The sequence below is a fragment of the Pseudophryne corroboree genome, chromosome 9, assembly GCF_028390025.1.
Source record: "Pseudophryne corroboree isolate aPseCor3 chromosome 9, aPseCor3.hap2, whole genome shotgun sequence".
Classification (NCBI taxonomy): Eukaryota; Metazoa; Chordata; class Amphibia; order Anura; family Myobatrachidae; genus Pseudophryne; species Pseudophryne corroboree.
Window position 1 is genome coordinate 251,604,454 of NC_086452.1, and position 19,336 is coordinate 251,623,789.

The 19,336-nt window shown below is 43.7% G+C and overlaps 1 protein-coding gene and 1 long non-coding RNA gene across 3 annotated transcripts in view; one reads left to right on the top strand and one right to left on the bottom strand.

Moving 5' to 3' along the window:
• C9H1orf21 (chromosome 9 C1orf21 homolog) overlaps positions 1-19,336 on the bottom strand; it is a 222,978-nt gene that overhangs the window by 154,931 nt on the left and 48,711 nt on the right. The window lies entirely within an intron of this gene.
• LOC134957952 (uncharacterized) overlaps positions 10,363-19,336 on the top strand; it is an 81,437-nt gene continuing 72,463 nt past the window's right edge. Inside the window, exon 1 of the long non-coding RNA XR_010186812.1 lies at positions 10,363-10,422. This is a non-coding gene — a long non-coding RNA (uncharacterized LOC134957952). The remainder of the gene's footprint in view (positions 10,423-19,336) is intronic.

Genomic DNA, 19,336 nt, shown 5'->3' on the forward strand with positions numbered 1-19,336 from the left:
CAGTGTCCATCCCTCCAGTGCTGCTGACATATCTGTACAGTGTCCATCCACTCCAGTGCTGCTGATGTATCTGTCCAGTGTCCATCCCCTCCAGTGCTGCTGATGTATCTGTCCAGTGTCCATCCCTCCAGTGCTGCTGACATATCTGTACAGTGTCCATCCACTCCAGTGCTGCTGATGTATCTGTCCAGTGTCCATCCCCTCTAGTGCTGCTGATGTATCTGTCCAGTGTCCATCCCCACCAGTGCTGCTAGCATATCTGTCCAGTGTCCATCCCCTCTAGTGCTGCTGATGTATCGGTCCAGTGTCCATCCCCTCCAGTGTTGCTGATGTATCTGTCCAGTGTCCATCCCCTCCAGTGTTGCTGATGTATCTGTCCAGTGTCCATCCCCTCCAGTGCTGCTGATGTATATGTCCAGTGTCCATCCACTCCAGTGCTGCTGGTGTATCTGTCCAGTGTCCATCCCCTCTAGTGCTGCTGATGTATCTGTCCAGTGTCCATCCCCACCAGTGCTGCTGGCGTATCTGTCCAGTGTCCATCCACTCCAGTGCTGCTGATGTATCTGTCCAGTGTTCATCCACTCCAGTGCTGCTGATGTATCTGTCCAGTGTCCATCCCTCCAGTGCTGCTGACATATCTGTACAGTGTCCATCCACTCCAGTGCTGCTGATGTATCTGTCCAGTGTCCATCCCCTCCAGTGCTGCTGATGTATCTGTCCAGTGTCCATCCCCTCCAGTGCTGCTGACATATCTGTCCAGTGTCCATCCACTCCAGTGCTGCTGATGTATCTGTCCAGTGTCCATCCCCTCCAGTGCTGCTGATGTATCTGTCCAGTGTCCATCCCCTCCAGTGCTGCTGATGTATCTGTCCAGTGTCCATCCCCTACAGTGCTGCTGGCGTATCTGTCCAGTGTCCATCCCCTCCAGTGCTGCTGATGTATCTGTCCAGTGTCCATCATCCCCTCCAGTGCTGCTGATGTATCTGTCCAGTGTCCATCCACTCCAGTGCTGCTGACATATCTGTCCAGTGTCCATCCCCTCCAGTGTTGCTGATGTATCTGTCCAGTGTCCATCCCCTCCAGTGCTGCTGATGTATCTGTCCAGTGTCCATCCACTCCAGTGCTGCTGACATATCTGTCCAGTGTCCATCCACTCCAGTGCTGCTGGTGTATCTGTCCAGTGTCCATCCCCTCTAGTGCTGCTGATGTATCTGTCCAGTGTCCATCCCCTCCAGTGCTGCTGGCGTATCTGTCCAGTGTCCATCCACTCCAGTGCTGCTGATGTATCTGTCCAGTGTTCATCCACTCCAGTGCTGCTGATGTATCTTTCCAGTGTTCATCCCCTCTAGTGCTGCTGATGTATCTGTCCAGTGTCCATCCCCTCCAGTGCTGCTGACATATCTGTACAGTGTCCATCCACTCCAGTGCTGCTGATGTATCTGTCCAGTGTCCATCCCCTCCAGTGCTGCTGACATATCTGTCCAGTGTCCATCCACTCCAGTGCTGCTGATATATCTGTCCAGTGTCCATCCCCTCCAGTGCTGCTGATGTATCTGTCCAGTGTCCATCCCCTCCAGTGCCGCTGATGTATCTGTCCAGTGTCCATCCCCTACAGTGCTGCTGGCGTATCTGTCCAGTGTCCATCCCCTCCAGTGTTGCTGATGTATCTGTCCAGTGTCCATCCCCTCCAGTGCTGCTGATGTATCTGTCCAGTGTCCATCCACTCCAGTGCTGCTGATGTATCTGTCCAGTGTCTATCCCCTCCAGTGCTGCTGACATATCTGTCCAGTGTCCATCCCCTCCAGTGCTGCTGATGTATCTTTCCAGTGTCCATCCCCTCCAGTGTTGCTGATGTATCTGTCCAGTGTCCATCCCCTCCAGTGCTGCTGATGTATCTGTCCAGTGTCCATCCCCTCCAGTGCTGCTGGCGTATCTGTCCAGTGTCCATCCCCTCCAGTGCTGCTGACATATCTGTCCAGTGTCCATCCCCTCAAGTGCTGCTGATGTATCTGTCCAGTGTCCATCCCCTACAGTGCTGCTGGCGTATCTGTCCAGTGTCCATCCCCTCCAGTGTTGCTGATGTATCTGTCCAGTGTCCATCCCCTCCAGTGTTGCTGATGTATCTGTCCAGTGTCCATCCCCTCCAGTGCTGCTGATGTATCTGTCCAGTGTCCATCCCCTCCAGTGCTGCTGATGTATCTGTCCAGTGTCCATCCACTCCAGTGCTGCTGACATATCTGTACAGTGTCCATCCCCTCCAGTGTTTCTGGCATATCTGTCCACTCCAGTTCCCTCAGTCTCCTTAGTGTTGTTAATATTGATCAAGGTAGATTACAGTACAGGCAGTTAGCAAATCATTGTTTATTATTGTTAATAAACAATAATAAACAGGAACTTCACATCTATTGTCTAAATGTGTGTAACACTGGTGCTGTACTGTGACTCGAACCAATAAAGTTCCTGAGTAGATTATAGAATAAACTAGTATTGTACATTGCAATGTATCTAAATTTATAATTGCAAGAGAGTGGAAAAATAATCTGCCCTCCCCCTTCAAGATCAGCCTTACTTTACTGGAAAATTCCCTAAGGTAAGCGTAATCCATAATATTTTATGTATATGTAGCTCTCCAATACGATGAAATAGAGAGCATCAGTGACTGCCATATAATACTCATGACCAGGGCTGCCATCAGAAATTGCGGGGCCTGGGACTGACAAAATAGGCAGGGTCCCCCCCACTGTAGAATAGCACCAGTTAACACGTGTGTGTGTGTGTGTGTGTGTGTGTGTGTGTGTGTGTGTGTGTTATATACACACATTCATGCACACATACATACATACATACATACATACGTGTGCGCTGTCCGTAGGGCCCGGGATCCTGATGCCTCTGCCTGCCCGCCTCCATCCCCGCTGTTCTGCTGCTCTCCTCCGTCCTCCAGCAGCTGTATTGAAAATGTCCCTCCCAAAATGGCCGCCGCCACAGGGAAGACAGTTATTCAAGATACTAGAGGACTGCAGCAGAACAGTGGGGACAACCGCGGCGGGTGGACAGGTGGCTGCATGAGCATCCCGCGCCCTCCTCTCTCTGTCAGGGAGGCTGGGCCCGGGACAGCTGTGCCCCCAGCACCCCCCTGATGGCGGCCCTGCTCATGACACTCACTGATGTTCTCTGTATTGTATAGTGGTCACCGATACTCTCTGTATTTGAAGGCAGTGACTGATGCTTTCTATTATAAAGCATTTACATATGATGCTCTCTGTATTTGAAGGCAGTCACTGATGCATTCTATTCTATAGCATTTACAGATGATGCTCTCTGTATTTTATGGTAGTCACTGATGCGTATGGCGCAGAGCTGAGTAGTATTTGCCATGGCTGACATAAAACTTAGCTTCACCCCAGAGCAGTTTGTTACATAGTTCCCCTTTCTAGTTTCAGTGTTTGCCGCTTTCATCTGTCTAAACTGTGAACACCTTTTGTGCCTGTAAATTGTTATTAATCTGGAGTACCATTTTAGGGCTGATCTCTGGCACGATCAAACACCATAATTGGTCGCGACAATTGTTGGGTTTACAACCTGCTTTGGATTAATGACCTTAGTCTGACTTACTATTCACTGTCAATTCTAACAACTTGTCTACTTCTACAGTATATTCTTCATTCCCTCTAGGATATTTCCCATCCTGCCAATCAACCCCAATCCATAGTGAGATCATTTAATGCTAGCTCTTTCTCTGCCTTCTCTTAGATTGCAAACCCTATCCTAAAGAGCTGGTTTACCTGCAATGTTTAATAAGGTTCAAGAACCTGTTCAGGGGAAGAGAACGCTTTACATCCATCATAAGACCAGAAGGGGCGTATGTAAAAGGGTCAGGGTTTGCCAGAGGTGCAGGATGCCGTCTGATTTCTGAGGTTTTTTTAAAGCTTCAATCATTTACAAGGTAAAAACATGCCTTGCGAATGATTGCCACTTTAAAAACAAAATCTAAGATCAGCCGGCATCCCGCACCTCCTGCAAACTCGGGCCCCATTACATACACCCCCAGAAGAAACATTCACAAATATAACAACAGAGGCAAAATTAAAACTAAATCATATAAAAGTTTAAAAAAGAAAAGTGAAAGAAAACAATCATGACAGAATGCAACATGAGCAAATTATATTGCGTGCTGACTCTTGAAATTTCCCTTAGGGCTCAAATTCCACAGAATATCTCTCAGATTCCATCTTGATAGGCCATTGGCTCCTGTGTATTGCAGGTAAATATAGAAGGGTGTGTGAGCATCTAAGGGAAAGGTAAAGCAATCATTCTTGCATGACAGATAGCACTCCTTCGGAAACATTGTGATCTCTCGCCTGTATGTTATATTTGTATTTCTAACAAGAACCTAGGTATTCCTGTATCTGACCCTCTGATGTCGGTGTGCTCATATACTGTACATACATGTAATAATCACAAAACAGATTTACTACAGTTGTTGAACTGAAATATTTTCCAGCATGTTTATTTCATTTCGGCCATGTAAATAATAATATCAGGAAGAAGCACATTGTATCTCCCATAATGCTCAGCCAGCTGCGTGCATAGTGCTAGCGAGGCAATGGCTTTGTAGCATTCTCACATGTTTTCCTGGATTTTAGGAGAAAGAAGAAAGTGATGGGGAAGACGTAGCAGCCTCACACATTTATTAGTAATGTGAGATACTGTCAAGTCTGTCGTGGAAATGGATTCATTTTCAAGAACACCTAGGGCCAGACCTAGCAAGCTTCTCCTGTAGTATACACCTTTTATAGGAAGCCTATGATATTATAAAGTATTAAATCAGTATCTACAACAGTAGAAAGCAAAATGTAAAATCAGGATTTGCAAACAAAAATATAGATCCAGAACACTGTAAGCAGAATGGGGAAAATTACGCTCTCTCAAATAAAACATATTCGCTGAATAATGCATTTCAGGATGGCGAGAACATAAAGAATAAAAAATATAAAGAAAAAATATATACTATATAAGTCTAAAACAATAGAAAAAAAAGGTTTTACTATTTTAAGGGAAAAAAATCAATTTGTGGAGCTTGTTTCCAGAAAGTACCAAATACCCCAAAAATATTAAATGAGTTCTAGGTGGCAGCACATTGTTGGCTAGGTGTAGATTATTATTATTATTATTATTATTATTATTATTATTATTATTATTATTATTTCCAAATCCAAACTAGTGTACCAACTTGTTCCAAATCTCTTTGGTACAGGGCTTGGAAAATGTCATTTTATAGGAATAAGTTCCACATCCATTCCAGGTTTATCGGCTAGGGGACGTAACCTCGTGGGAAGTACCATTATCGCGTGCTATGCCCCTGTATTCAGCACTGTGGGGGCATGTCCAGCTCCCTATAAGTTACTCTCTCTCACATGGTGAATAGATGCTGTGTGCATGCAGAGCAGCAAGTGAGAAAGGGTCCCCCCCCCCCCCCACACACACACACACACACACTGCAGGACACTGCGGCCCGCAGGCAGTGCCGTTTCTAGCGGCGGGCGAGCCGTGCAACCGCACGGGGCGCCCACCGCGGCACTTCGTGACTACTCCTCTCCTCCCTCTCTCTTCCACCCGAGCGCTCCTGCTCGGGGGCGGGGCTTCGCAGAATGACGCGTTTGCGTTGTGTCGTCACGACGCAAACGCGTCATTCCGCGAAGCCCCGCCCCCCGAGCAGGAGCGCTCGGGTGGAAGAGAGAGGGAGGAGAGGACTGGAGAAGATAACCATCGACGGAGGAGGCGGCCGGCGCGCGGGACCCGAAGAGCGGCAAGTTGTAAGTATTCTCTCTCTCTCTCTCTCTCCCCACTTGACACCTGCCGCACTGTGTAAAATGGGGGCACCTGCCGCACTGTGTAAAATGGGGGCACCTGCCGCACTGTATAAAATGGGGATACCTGCCGCACTGTATAAAATGGGGATACCTGCCGCACTGTGTAAAATGGGGATACCTGCCGCACTGTGTAAAATGGGGGCACCTGCCGCACTGTATAAAATGGGGATACCTGCCGCACTGTATAAAATGGGGATACCTGCCGCACTGTATAAAATGGGGATACCTGCCGCACTGTGTAAAATGAGGGCACCTGCCGCACTGTATAAAATGGGGATACCTACCGCACTGTGTAAAATGGGGATATCTACCGCACTGTGTAAAATGGGGACACATGCCTGCATACTGTGTAAAATGGGGATACCTGCCGCACTGTGTAAAATGGGGGCACGTGCCTGCGTACTGTGTAAAATGGGGGCACGTGCCTGCGTACTGTGTAAAATGGGGACATCTGCCTGCGTACTGTGTAAAATGGGGATATCTGCTTACCGTACTGTGTAAAATGGGGACACCTGCCTGCCGCACTTTGTTAAATGGGGACACCTGCCTGCCGCACTTTGTAAAATGGGGACACCTGCCTGCCGCACTTTGTAAATGGGGACACCTGCCTGCCGCGCTGTGTAATATGGGGACACTTGCCTGGTGTAATGTGTAAAAAGGGGACTTTTTTATTTATATTTTTTCCCCCTGTGGTGGGTGTGATATCAGACGAGGCCACGCCCACTGCAATGAGACCACGCCCATTTTAATCAGGCCACACAGTATGCTTTTTTTCTGGCTATATGGGGGGGGGGGGGGCACGCAATTTTTTTATACCAATGGGGGGGGGGGGGCGCATTTTGAAATCTCGCACTGGGAGCCAAATTGTCTAGAAACGGCCCTAGACAAAAGGAAAGTCCCAGAAAAATGGACTGTTCCACACAAATCATGTTTCAGTTTCATTGGTGGAACTTTCACCCTCCCAGAACCCATTAAAACTTTCATCCACCCTATCAGCTCACATAAAGATCTTCCCACACGGCATTTATAAACTTATCAACCTATTTATCCATTAACACCCCCACTCAGCACCTAAGAACTCCCCCTCCCCCCCCCCTACACACACACACACACACACACACACACACACACACACACACACACACACACACACACACTTCTCTTCAGGAGGAAGAAGCCTTTTTTTCAGCTCCTTGTTTGTGTAGCTTGGAGGGGCAGAGCTTCTTATGTGATTGACAAGCTGAGTAGACAACTTGTTCGTAAACATAGAGCAAAGCTTTCTTTCAACAGCTGAATAAATGTCCACCATCTTCAGTAACTATTAACTTTTATTTAATACAAAATCAGTCCTTTTGTAAAACTCAGATAAGCCAAGCATACTATTCTAGGCAGCTATAGTACTACACTGTATATTTCATAAAGAGAACACAGAGATCACTCCTGTAACCATTCATTTTTATAGGTGGCTTGAAAGCGAATGGGGTAGAGGTCCTTGAGAAATTAGTTCTTGTTTATGGCATTTCTTCTAGGGATGCAGTCAGAATCCCGGCTGGTGGGAACCTCGGTCTTTCTAAATTCGGTATACCAGCATTTGTATTTCGACCGCCGAGATATTACACGGCGGTATCTCATACTAATCCTTTCTTCTATACCTATCTGAAACCATAATGTGATGCTAAGAAAATCACATCAGAGTGTTATGCTAGTTTTATGATAGTTGCGCCTCTCAGAATTAGAGCTACTGTACGTTGTTCATGTTTTGTGTAATTGCATCTCAGTATGGTTTTAAAATTGAGTGGGTATTATTCCTGTCCATGGGCATTCATATATCCCTGCAGACAGATCATTTGGTATTGTGGAAAAAATACTTTAAAAATTAAAAATATTAAAATTATAATGCAGTAGTTGCAAGTGTTGGGACAGTTCACAATCTAGGATCAGATTTTAAATGAGTGAACTGGCAAGAAGAACTGTAGCACAATATTCAGTACCAACACCAAAAAGGGTCACAATTAGGGAGGCTAAAGAAGACTGACAATTCAGGCAAAGTCAGGTTTGGTTGGACTTTTTTTGCTTATAGTGTGGAACCAGGCTGTCAACACAAGATGATAAGGTGGGGATTGAGACCTTGTGATAGCAAACATAAAAGAAGTGCAGTAAGAGAGTCATGTGCAAGAGGCTAAAAAGAAAGATATGGTGGCACTGCTGGCAGCCATGGGGTACAAAGATGGAAACACCAGTTGCCATTTTACAAAAACATTGTAGAGGGTGACACAGAAGTACAAGAAAATGCTGAGAATACTCAATTGGTTATGATGACTGAATAATATCACTCTGTTCATGGGTCTGGGACTCCAGGTCGACAACAAAAAGGTCGATACACCTTAGGTCGACGCCAATTGGTCGACACACCTTAGGTCGACATGGTCAAAAGGTCGACGTGGACAAGGTCTACATGGAAAAAGGTCGACATGGGTTTTTTATGTTTTTTTGGTGTCGTTTTCTTCGTAGAGTGACCGGGAACCCCAATTAGTGCACCGCTTCGTTCGCCATGCTTCGGGCATGGTGCCTTCGCTCCGCTCGGCACAGATTACCGTTCCAATCGTAGTCCACGTGGATCGTTAAGTATGAAAAGGTTCCAAAAAAGAAAAAAATTGTGAAAAACTCATGTCGACCTTTTTCCATGTCGACCTTGCTCTTGTTGACCTTTTGTCCATGTCGACCTTTTGTCCACGTCAACCTACGGTGTGTCGACCAATTGGCATCGACCTAAGGTGTGTCGACGTTTTTGTTGTCGACCTGGAGTCCGATTACCCTGTTCATTGTGCAGAGAAAAAAGGAACACGTGTTAACAGAAAAGTGACCTTTCTTTTGCCTTAAAAATAAATTATATAGAAGGGAATACTATTAAGAAACATAACAGCTACTATCAAACTTTGTTTGCAATGTAATCTAACTACTTCTGCATGAATTTTAAATTGAAGATTTATGCTAAAATGTACCAAATCCTGATTTGTTTTCAAAAAGCTAACAAATCGAAATTGGTTTGTTGAGTAACTCCATAATAGAGCCTTATGTATTAAGTCTTAAAAAGTGATAAAGTGGACACTGATAAAGAGTGATAAAGTACCAGCCAATCAGCTCCTAACTGCCATCTTAATGACTGTGTTTGAAAAATGACAGGAGCTGGTTGGTTGGTGCTTTATCACTTTTTATCGGTCTCCACTTTATCACTTTTTAAGACTTAATACATAAGGCTCTATCATGGAGTTACTCAACAAACCAACTTCTTAAGGCTTAATACAATTGGGCCAAAATATCTTTGTGACATATGTGTAAATATGATGTTTGGCATGGAAAGAATATATGAGCAAAAAATTACAGAGGTTACTTCAATTTCATTTCCTCAGCTGGTTTTTTTTTTTAATTGCTGTACAACATTATCAGATGGATTTGGTACCATTTGGAATCAAGTTCCACATTTATAAAACAGCAAAAATGTAGGCCCACAATGCAAGGAAAATGTGTGAGATCATAAATCTATTTTTGTTAGAGATGAAAATGTGTGAGATCATAAATCTATTTTTGTTAGAGATGAGCGGTTCAGCTTTGTTGAAAAACGGATACACTCAATCTTTGGGGGATCTGAATAGTGTGCATGTGTGTATGCATTGTGGCCTAGATGAGGTCTGCTACATCTGTATGATACTTGTATATTGTGTGTGATGGAGTATAGATACGGAGCAGAACTGGACTTGTATTGGGAAAAAAACTGCTGCTGCTACATTGTTCCACTTGGTATACAGATTCAGAGACTAATAGGCCCTACACACTGGGCGATATGAGTGACAGATATGAACGATCTCATTCATTAATGAACGTGATACCGTTCATATCTTTCAGTGTGGAGGCACCAGCGATGAACGATGTGCGGCCCCGCACTCGTTTATCGCTGGTGCCCCATCACTTGTGCATGCAGGCCAATATGGACGATCTCGTCCATATTTGCCTGCACTGCTATGGAGCCAGGTGACGGGGGGAGTGAAGAAACTTCACTCCCCCCATCACCTCCTCCCGCCGTCGGGTCGCCAGTCGGCCATATCCGCCGTCAGGCAGCTCGGTGGCAGATTGCGCAGTGTGTAGGGCCCTTAAAGCTGGGCATACACTATACAATTACAGTATCTGACAGGTTAGTGTAAAGCGTTCCCTCAGAAATGGCCCCTCTTTGCATGAGCAATAGGAGCCAGTTGTGAGGAAACAGCTGTTTTAACCAGGCTAAAGTGTTGACAAAGAGACAGTCGACTCGAAACATGTTGGAATTGATAAAGATACAGTCATTCAGACACTTCACAGACCTGGTTAGGGAAAAGAGTTAGCTCCACACGCTTCATTTGCAGTACCTATCTGGACATTGGTTTTGTCAAATTGCGTGTCTGGTTTTATATGTTTTTTATCTGTATTAATAAATCTATTTTTTTTTTTGTAATACCAGGACACTATTTTTGGAAAATAAAGATACCTTTATAGGTACAAGATACAGCTTCTTATTGTAAGTATTGGTATGCATCACCATTTTGTCACCTGGAGGGAATGTTAAGATACCTTAAGATGTATTGAACCTGATTTTGAAATGTGAGTTAGGGTATGCGTGCTTAGAATTTATTGCCATCTGAGACATACTGTAACATACAAGATACCTTTATTGGTTTGCGTCTTGACCATATGATGTGAGTCAGGGGACACATTTCTGAGTGTTTTTGAATTATCTGAAAATAGAGGTGGTGAGATAGACTAGCCAGCTATCTTGTTTAAAGATACCCTTATATACCTGCAGTCACTTTTTCACTAGTAAGTTGGGGTATACAATTCCCTCATTTGCAACCCTTTTGTCCACATAGGAGATCTTTTTTGAGTTAGGAATAGGATTCATTTCAAAGGTTGACAATACTACACATTCATACCTCCCAACATGACCCTCTCCAGGAGGGACAGAATGCTCTGCTTCTGGACTTCCCTCTTAATTTATGATTGCCATCACCTGTGCTGAAAAGCCTTTCTTATCCATTAACCTGTTCAAAACAGGTGCAGACAATCATACATTAAGAGAAAAGTGCAGAAGCAGAGCATTGTGTCCCTCCTGGAGAGGGTCATGTTGGGAGGTATGCACATTGTCTTTTTGTATGGTTTTCTTTTCCTCATACCCCTACATACCTGGACCTTTGTTGGAAGGAATTATCAATCAAAACTTCCACCTGCTATAGGGGTCTATTCATGAAGCAGTGAAAACAGTGGAGAAACAGACCAGTGGAGAAGTTGCCAACGGCAATCAATTAGCATCTCCCTTAAGCCCAGTACCCACGGGCCGATATAGGAGAGATGTGTGCTGAGCGAAGCGCTCAGCACACATCTCTCCTGCCGCTCAGCACAGCGCGATCTGTGCTTAGCGTGCGGGGGGAGACGGGGGGCCGCTCACTTCACCCAGCGGGTGAAGTGAGCGACCCGCTAGATTGGCCTGCATGCAGGCCAATCTAGCAGCGGCGATAGCGATGTGCGGGGCCGCGCATCGCTATCGCCGAGGGGGCTACACACGGAGCGATCATCCCGATATTCTAAGCAATCTAGTCAGATTGCTTAGAATATCGCTCCGTGAGTATCCCCCTTTACATTTTATAGAATGTACTTGATAAAGGCTACATTCAAAGCTGATTGGTTGCCATGGGTAACTTCTCCACTGATCCTTTTCCCCACTCTTTTCACTTTTTCATGAATATACCTCATTGAGGACAAAATGACACAGAACACCCACCACTTGACAGGAACGTATTATTCATTTATTACCATTACTATTTTCTTCCTGTATTCACACCCTACATTGGAAAGCAGTCAATGTACCGGCTGTCAGGATACCAAAGCTGAAATCCCGACACCCAGTGAAATCCTGACACCCGGTGAAAAACCAGCAGTCAGAATCCCGATCGCCGGCTGGAATCCCCACTTGGGTGGTATCCATGCCACCACCGAAGGGGGAATATAACCCTGTGTCGACCAAGGTTGCCACCATGCCCAAAGCATGGCGAGTGCAGCGAGCCCACGATGGGACATGCTGCACTCGCCGCCAGTATCTCCTGACCCCCGGGATGCTGACAGCTGGGATATCATACGGATCACCTTTCATCACTTTGTTTCACACTTGAACCAATAAAGGAGTAACAAACTACATATATCATCTCTATGGGGTTTATTCAATTCAAGTTGGATTTCCCGACTTGTCGGATCAAACGGGAGTTTAAGGTCGAATCCAGATTCAACCTATTCGATTACACTCCCATTTATCCAACAAGTCAGTAAATCTGACTTATCGGAAAGCACATGGATTGGCGTCGGATTCGCTGCCAAATCCGACAGGTTTTAGCCCCGCTTCAGACGGGTGTGGTATGGAATGTAGATAGTAACTAGATCGACAGTGTCTAGGTCAACTACTGTTGGTCAACAGTAACTAGGTCGACAGGGTCTCTATGTCGACATGGTCTAGGTCGACAGGTCAAAAGGTCGACATGAGTTTTTATAAAAAATTGTGTAGTTTACTTCGTAGAGTGACCGGGAACACCAATTAGTGCACCGTGACCCTCGCATGGCGAGCAATCGGGCAGGTTACCGTTCCCAATTGTAGTCCACGTGGATAGTTAAGTATGAAAAGGTTCAAAAAAAGAAAAAAAATAGTGAAAAACTCATGTCGACCTTTTGACCTATCGACCAAGAACATGTTGACCTAGAGACCCTGTCGACCAATAGTGGTCGACCTATATAATGTCGACCTAGAGACCGGATCCCCTTCCGACAATGTCAATCTGACTTAAAAAAAAGTCGGATTGGCATTGTTGGGAACAGACAAATCCGACAGGATTTGGCCACGAATTGAATACTGCATTGTCAGATCCTTTCCGTCGGAAAGGATCCGACAAGCATTGAATACACCCCTATATCTCACATTTTACCAAAGGGAGTCACAGGGTCAGACTCCAGTGTACATTGCAGCAGGCTGAACCTCTGAGACGTCCATATCCTCTATTGTTTTCTTTCCATTGACACTGATCACCTAAATGGGTATGAAGATTTGCTGTTACATGTTAGTGTAAAGCGTTCTATAACACACAGCTGTGAGAGATATTATTATTAAACTGGATCCAGTATAAGAACTGCCTTTTTTAGTACTAACACTTGGATATTATTAAGTCCTTTGCCTTTTGGCAACTAATTTGCATGTCTAATTGGATCCAGGAGGATAATGACCTTCCATTATTCTGCCTGTTGCATGACTAACAGATGCTTTATTGTTGAAAGCTTGATTGTTGCACAAACTAGAAGCATGTTGCTTTTCATTTGAAAAGGATACTATAAGATTTTATATGTGTCAGTTTCAATTTTGTTTTATTGTAGCAAGACTACAAGCTATGTGGAATTTTATAGCTGAATACATTTGTATGCAATTACCCTTATGTTCTGGACAGCACTCCTTTCAAATATTTCTTGAGACCATATTGGAAGAGCTGTCCCGGCATCTAAAAAATGCTGGTATGCATGTAAATATTGTGTCCATTTTAAGGCCTACTTCATCCATGATAGCAAATTACAAAGATAACCTTATAGCTCTCACTTTTTCATAAAAACTAAATGCTTTTTGGTCTATTTTGTATTAATCCTGTATTAAAAATATTAATGTACATCCTACAATTGATGGATTTTAGGGGTTACCTTAGAGTACAATGACCTGTATAAAAAGCACAGGTATAGCACTTCCATGATCAATTGTGTTCCTTTGGCTATTGCTGCATGAGCATTGTGCTCCACAGGCACCCTCCCTTACAGATTACCAGGCAAGAGCCAGGAGGTTGTAATGAAGACTCCTCTCAGGATGTTTTAACTGGTTGTCTTTTACTTTTAAGATTCCACAGAGTCCGCAGTGCCGTACAGGGTATATACGTAATTGAGTAACTGAAGTACTCTCAATCCACCTTTTGAGCATACTGTAATTCAAAGGGGTCTACTTATTAAGCCTTGGATGGAGATAAAGTGGATGGAGATATAGCCAATCGGCTCCTGTCATTTTTTAAAATCCAGCCTGTGACATGGCAGCTAGGAGCTGATTGGCTAGTTATTTATCTACGTCCAAGGCTTAGTAAATAAACCCATAATAAGGCTCTTAACCAAGGACTTCCAGCCTACTACCACAGGCTCATTAAACTCCAGACTTTTATTGAAAGAAGAATGCTTTCTATTGCATCTCCCAACCCTCAACTCATGGAAATCATGCTGCTGTTGGTGATTTAATATATCTTTATGCCTCAAAGTGAGCATTATTCCATAAAGAATATGTTAAACATAGAATAATCCTAAAGAGGCTATGCCATTACATAGTATTACAAACCTTTTGATAGGTATATTGTACACTTCTGCCAAGTGCAGAATTCTTGACCACATCTCTATTCACCTGTTCTGAGTGACTAAGTTGAGGATACCTGGGGAAGCACTTAGCACCACATCTCACAGGCCAATGTTTCAGTGACTCTTCTGCATTGACAAATACACCAACAACCAGAGGCTATTTAACCCTGGAAAGATATGTTGAGGAAGCAGGGAAACTGGAACCGCGACTAGGATAGAATCCGAAAGCTGATGAAAAAACTCTGCTCTGTACTGTAAACTGGAATCAAAAGGGGAAACGGGGAAGCAATGCATATGGTTACCCCTTCCCAGCATAGGGCTGTGTGTTGGAGAAACAGGCTGCAAGGCCTCAGTATCCTCTTTAATGGCCACTTATCCCCCTCTCAGCCAGGGCAAGACCTACATGGGAGGCTTCAGCTTCCTGAACGCTGGACTCTCTGGCTGTAGCAATATATATATTTTTTTTAATGAGAATGAAGGAGGTAATTTGGGTGTTAATATAAGTTAAATTATTTGATGTTGGGGCTGATTATTAATGGAGGCAATGATAACAAAGAGTTTAATTATATTAAGAATGGGTTGTTCTGATGATGCAGAAGTAGCTAATGCTTTTTCAGGAAGGGTTAATTATGATGAGGGAATGATATTGTAAGGTGATTAACATTATTATCTGGCGATCACTGTTGCTGTCTGTATTACATGGTTGCCACTGATGCTCTCTGTTTTATAACTTGGTCACTGATGCTCTCTGTATTATATGGCAGTTACTGTAAGACTCTCTGCATTATATTATGGTCAATGTGATATTCTCTTTATTATATGTTGGTCTCGGATGTTAAGCTACATCTTTGCCCAAGGTGACAGAAAGCCTAGCTTCACTCCTGCCCACCAAGATGGCAGATTATCATCAGCCATAGGTCACTTGCTAGTAAAGGGACATTAGAGATCATTATTTACAAGGCACAAAAAATCTTAAAATAGTTCATCCCAACTTGTACCGTAATATACGCAAGTGCATTTGCATTTCCATTACAGTGCCACAAGATGGATTACAGTACAAGATGGCAGCATTTAAAAAGGAGCAAAAATTTGTCATGACTGCACAACCTTGTCCTTGGTGTAAATACACTCCTTGGTACCACTGCAACAATTTACCACTACTTACACTTATTAGATATGAGCAGGTGATTATGTGGGAAGTAAATCACAGAACTAAATGCAGTGCTGTACAACTGCATGCCATGGGATAATGTCATAACGTCTGGTAGAAAAATAAGTATATTGTGAGCAAAGGCAGGGCCGAAACTAGGATTTTTGATACCCGGGGCAAGACAGGAAGTTGGCGCCCCCCCTCATTGTAACTGTGTGTGTGTGTGTGTGTGTATGTGTGTGTGTCTATATATATATATATATATATATATATATATCCCGCTGTGGACACTCTGAGTGCCGGAGGTGCAGTGTGTGTGTGTGTGTGTGTGTGTGTGTGTGTGTGTGTGTGTGTGTGTGTGTGTGTGTATATATATATATATATATATATATATACATACATATATACACACACTCCATAAGGGCTGGTAGCTGCTGTAGAGCTTTTTATCGAGGGGATAGCTAGACATTTATTTGCGCTACTGATAAATAAAAAAGGGAAATAATAATCCATACCTACAAACATACGTAAAATCACACACCTATACACATGCATACTGTCACACACCTAAATATATGCATGCATGCATACATACATTTACTCACTCATATAAATACATATAGTCACACACCTGTATACTTACATATATAGTCACACATATATACGTACATATAGGGGGTAATTCCAAGTTGATCGCAGCAGGAAATTTTTTAGCAGTTGGGCAAAATCATGTGCACTGTGGGGGGGGGGGGGGGGCAGATATAACATGTGCAGAGAGAGATAGATTTGGGTGTGGTGAGTTCAATCTGCAATCTAAATTGCAGTGTAAAAATAAAGCAGCCAGTATTTACCCTGCACAGAAACAAGATAACCCACCCAAATCTAACTCTCTCTGCACATGTTATATCTGCCCCCCCTGCAGTGCACATGGTTTTGCCCAACTGCTAAAAAATTTCCTGCTGCGATCAACTTGGAATTACCCCCATAGTGAGACACGAGCACACATACAGATATGTAGCCACACACCTATTCACATACAGTCACACACATGCACCCCTTCATAGAGACACACACATATATGGTAGTCACACACACATACAGTGACGCTTCCCTTACACTCAGTATTTAGGCTCTTCTGCTCCTGGTCCTGGATAGTGAGCTCTCCTCTCTCCCAATGATGCTGCTGGCTGGCCTGGCACTGTGTACAGCACAGTGCCATGTTGCCCCACCACCTTTTTAGATCTCCGGCTGCCTCTTCTATTCCAGCTCAGAAGTGCACTATAGTAGTGCACTGCTGCGATGATTAATGGCAGCAGGCGGAGGCTGGGGAGTCAACGTGTTCCCTGTGCCCCTTCTTCATCCGGCTCTGCCGGGGCAGGCACTACACGTGACCAGAAGAAACTGAAAGTATACTACAGCTCCCGCAGCAAGGGCTGCTGGGAGCTGTAGTTTATTTTCAGTCTCATCACAGCAATGCGGCCGCAGCAGCTAGTAGAGTCTGGAGCTTGCGGGACCGCAGCTCATAGGGAGGGGGTGTTAGGGGGATTAAACTGATCCTCTCAGCGCCCCCTCCTATCCTGCGCCCAGGTCACATGCCCTCTTAGTTCCCCCCTAGTTACGGCCGTGGCAAAGGCGTCTGTAAAACCTACCTAATTGTTGTCTACTGGACTTGCCAGCATCCTGTGTTTTCCTAAATTTCTTTGCTATATTACATTTTCTGTACACTATAGTAAATATACCTAAGAGATAAAGTGGTAATGGTATTATGAATCATTGGCAGACATTGAGACACAATTTGTTTAATGTCTACAAATATAACTTTATCACACTGTATTGTGCACACACAAATCGATTTAAGATATACATATCATGTTCTATACACAATTTGCCAACCAAGAACATTCTATGCAATTATAATTATGATACTTCAAACAGCATGTTTGTAATAACATAAGCTCCACAGGTATAACTACCACAATCCTGGCTACTCTTTTTTCATACTGTGGTTTTAATAGAGACACTGAATATCCCACAGGTTTATTCACAATTAATAATTAGCTTTAAAATGGTATTTGCTAAATAATCCCACACTAATTAAGTCGATTTAGAAAAACAGATTTCACTCCAGCAAAACAAAAGCCATTTTTATCTTAAGCTGCTGAATGATCCAGTAAAACAAATTCAGCCACATACAAATATTAACTGAGCAGTGCTTTCTGACCTACATTTCAGACACAGCATCTGTGCCCAGCAGTTAACTCCACACACAACTCAATATCAATGAATAATTTAGACCACTATATGGAGCCTTTCATAAATATGAACAGTTTTCATTACATTATTAAAAGTGAAAACAAGCATTCAATTCCTGGATAAATGAGCACACTATTTTTTTTACAAACATAACGAGAATTAAGTAGCATTACCAAAGAAAGCAGGTTTAGAACATTCCAATAAAATACTGTATATGTCACCATTTTAGAAGCTTTCCTAAACCCTCTCGAGAGCTGTAAGGATAGAAAAGGGTGCATGCTATTCTAGTGACCGTTTTAAGAGACTTTGTAGAGAACCACAACTGGATTCCAGCACTCTGACGTCATGTCTATACCTAAATAGTCTTGTCTCATGCAGCTTGTACTGCTAAAAGACAACGTTCACTAAGATATATGACAGTGGCTCTTACAAGGCTTTACATACTCAGGGAAATGTGTAATTTAGCATTTGTTCCTATGATATATCTCGGTCTCAGTGGTCATTTCAATTGCCCGTGAGTCCCTGCACAATGCGGGCTCATGGATTTTTGATTGAAGCCCCATGGGTCTTTGCCCGGGGTGAAAGTAAGCCTAGCTTCACACCCGCCTAACCTAAAACCACTGATATCACACATTATTACAGCTGCATAAGCTTACAGACATCCACAGGAACTCTTCAATATGTGAGTTAGAAGTCTACTTTGTATGTAATACCTCATGTGTTATGATGTCCACTCTTGGCCTTGCAGTAACTTGTTTCATTATATTGTTAGAATAGACTCTTAAGTTTTAATCAGTTGTACACAGGGCTTTCCAATATTCTCCAATATGCTCCCTTCCCCCTAGCTTAATACAATACAAGGAAAAAATTTACTGTTGTAATACAGAGATTTGGACACAGCAATTTACCAGGGCAAAACGGCTCAACTGAGGTGTTTTCTTTCTGTGAAAGGGATCACCTGGGTCAAAAATTCCAGGGCTTCAACCCTGGTCATGACCACAGTTGAGGTCTCTGGACTTCAGTTGACCCTTTCACACAGCGAAGGTACCAGTGTTGAACCAGTGTGCCCCGGCAAATTCCCGGGTTCAAATGCTTAAATGCTTGCCCCGGGAAATTCATCTCTTGTGTGAAAGGGGGTACTGCTCTGGGGCTGGGATACAGCCCATGTTCCAAAAGCCATTGAAAAGACTGGTCGAAGCCCTGGCATCTGTTTGAAAGCTGTATTATTGTTCTAGTGTACTTAACAGCTCCTTCATTAAATACAAAATTAGAAGAAAGATAAAACACAACTGTTTTTTCTCCAGAGGGCTTACAAAATCTTTATTACCACTCAAAGAAAGAAGATAGGGCTATAAAGAAGTTGGAAACATTCTAAGGAAAAAAAAAGAAGTTAACAGATGAGGAGACAGCGACAAGACAGCGATGAATCCCATCACACTTCTTTCACTTTGCCCTGTCTCTGCTCGATACCGCCTAAGTCCCAATTTTAGGCTGTGATACAAGATATGGCTCATCAGGAGACATAACCGGGAAACAAAATTGACCCACAACTGAGCAAGAGGGACTGGATAAAAACCAGAATGGTCCTGGTCCCAAAATGACTTACCAGGCCGGCTCC